The 2,716-nt window shown below is 36.5% G+C and overlaps 1 protein-coding gene across 4 annotated transcripts in view; it reads right to left on the bottom strand.

The window, feature by feature from the left end:
• PCDH9 (protocadherin 9) overlaps window positions 1-2,716 on the bottom strand; it is a 1,403,702-nt gene that overhangs the window by 244,692 nt on the left and 1,156,294 nt on the right. The window lies entirely within an intron of this gene.

Here is a 2,716-nt window from a genome sequence, read left to right as displayed (position 1 = left end):
AAATAATCATTTTTTAAAAAGATATTTTTATGATTTTTCAGTACTGCATTTCTTATTTACTAAATTTAATAAAAATTTTAAGTAACCCCTTCTTTTATATTGTTGTTGTTGTTGCTATGTGCCATTAAGTCAACTATGACTCATAGTGATCTGAACCCTGCTCTATCCTGAGCCAATCTCACTGTCTCTGAGACATCTCCCTTCATTACCCCAGGTATTGTGACAATCCATCTTATCCGCAGTCTTCTCTTCCTACTTTGTCCCTTGACCCTTCCAAGCATGATTTCCTTCTCCAAAGACTGTTCTCTCCTGACTACATGCCCAACGTATGTGAGATGAAGCCTTAAAATCCTTGCTTCCAAGGTATAGCTTGAATTCACCCTCTCTAGAAAAGACCTATTAGTTCTCTTGGCAGTCCATGGTATGTTCAATACTCTTCTCCAGCACCACAACTCAAATCAATTCTTTATATACCATAAAATTATATCTAATTGTGATATTATATCTGTAAATATCAAACTATTTCTCCCTTATTCTAGAAAAATAATCTTTGGATTATTACTATAAACTGAGTGCATTTTAGATTATTACATCCAGCCTTGTTTACATCTGAAACTTGCATATTGTGTTTCCCAACTACAAAAGTCATGGAAGAGAATTGAACTGCTTGTTTCTACAAGGTTTCTTGTCCATTGCTCAAAGATTGGCTTATTACAGGGCATTGACATATATAGCATCTGGATTTGACTTGTGTGACAAACTTAAGAAAAGATACAATCACACACTCAAGAGTAAACAAAAGATTAGAACAGAATCCCATCATGAGTATCCAGATTGCACAAATATACTTCTAAGAAAAACTAGAAGAACAGCAGAGATAAATCCAAAGGCAGAGTCCACTCTTTAAATAAGAAGATATGTATTATTCTGCTATTTTTATATACAAAAAGTTTTACAGTCAAGGGTTATGGTTAGTTTAGGTATCAATCAATGGAACGACGAAGTGTCTTTTCCCCCTCTACTTTGAGACTGACAAGGTCATAGACCAAAATTTTCTTTATTGAAAAATTATGTAATCTGATAATTCCAGGGACATCTCTAGAGAACTGAAAAGCAACGATATCAGTATAGAGACTAAAGTGCACCTGATCCAGGCCAGGGTCTTCACAATTACATGCTATACATTAGAAAGCTGGACAATGACTAGGTGTGATAGAAGGAGAATTGATGCCTTTGAGCTGTAATGCTGGAGAAGAGTATTGCATAGACCATGGACTGCTAAGAGAACAAATAGGTTCATCCTAGACGGTGAAACCAGGCTGCTCCTTGGAGGCAAGGATTCTGTAGCTCCATCTGACATACTCTGGACATTTTGCAAGGAGGGACCAGTCCCTGGAAAGGAACATCATGCTTGGGAGGGTGGAGGGACAGCACAGGATGAGATGGATTGACTCAGTGACTGGAGTGGTGGGGGGTAGGTGTGCCGGAGATGATAAGGTTGGGTCAGAATAGAGCAGGGTTTAGAGCTGTTGTACATAGGACCACTATGAGTCATAAGCGACTTGATGACACATAACAAAAACAACAACAAAAATGGCTTTGTCACAACTTTTTTGCCCTGCTTTCACAAGATTAGTCTTCAGTTCTTAGTAGTGTTTATTATATGGAGTTTGCTATTTGATTTTTGAAATGCATATAATATCTTGGATAAATCCAAAATATCCTTAAGAAACATTGTGATTCTTATCCCAGCTAGGCATTGCTCTTAATATGGTATAATCACACAGATATAAACACAAAGGGGAAGAATTTTTCAATGTCATCACTAGGTTTCTTAGAAATTACTGTATATACTGTTAAACAAAATTCCTTGCATATCGTTTCTTTCTGGTTTAAGTGTTCGATTTGACAAGGCAATGACTTGGTTAAGTCAGCTTTAGAAATTACTTTCCTCTCCTACAAATTCACCTGTTTATCTCTAATCCCTGGGTGGTGCAAGCCTGATCCTATAATCTGTTAATATCTGATTTACTGAGAGCCAGTTGTGCCCCACAGAGACTAAGCCATTCTTGCTCTCCAGCACATTAAGAATTAATATTTACCCTTCCTGGACCTTTCAGCCTTCACAAGAAACTTTAACAAAAGCTGTGCAAATCTCTATCCAACATATACTAGGAGGATTAATAATAATTCCTTTTGATCAAAATTACTCAGTTGGCCAGCAATGGTTTCCATGGTAATCAGGTGGTAGACAAGGCTGAGACTGATTTCATCAGTTGTAAGACATCATTAGAATTAGCCTACATGTCTAATTATAACTTACTGAGACTGACTTCAACATAGTTTAGCTCAGAAGCACAGGAAATGAAGTTAGGAGCGTTTTAGCAGTGAGAAAACTTCCACAAGGAAAGAAATTTTTCTCCTAATAACACTTTTCCCCTTCCTGCTAACAACATAATGCATTAGACAGAAGATACTTTGAAAAGGATTTTTATGAGACCTGCAGCCAAAAGTTGGTTTACATATTACAGAGAATTTCCTTGAATGTGTGTGGTGCTAATAGGAAGGAGGGAAATGTATTTGTAAAAAGCTTAAGGTTTAGAATATGTAACTATATTTACAAAACTTTTAACTCAAGGTTGATAAATGTTTTAAAAAGAAAAGCTCAGAGAGAGAGAGAGTGTATGCATTTATAATTGTTGTTGTTATGTGCCGT

Source organism: Elephantulus edwardii, unplaced genomic scaffold (assembly GCF_000299155.1).
Source record: "Elephantulus edwardii isolate Elephantulus edwardi_28Jun2011 unplaced genomic scaffold, EleEdw1.0 scaffold00023, whole genome shotgun sequence".
In the NCBI taxonomy this organism is placed as follows: Eukaryota; Metazoa; Chordata; class Mammalia; order Macroscelidea; family Macroscelididae; genus Elephantulus; species Elephantulus edwardii.
The sequence above is the reverse complement of the archived record's forward strand: the minus strand, read 5'-3'. Positions and strand labels throughout refer to the sequence as shown.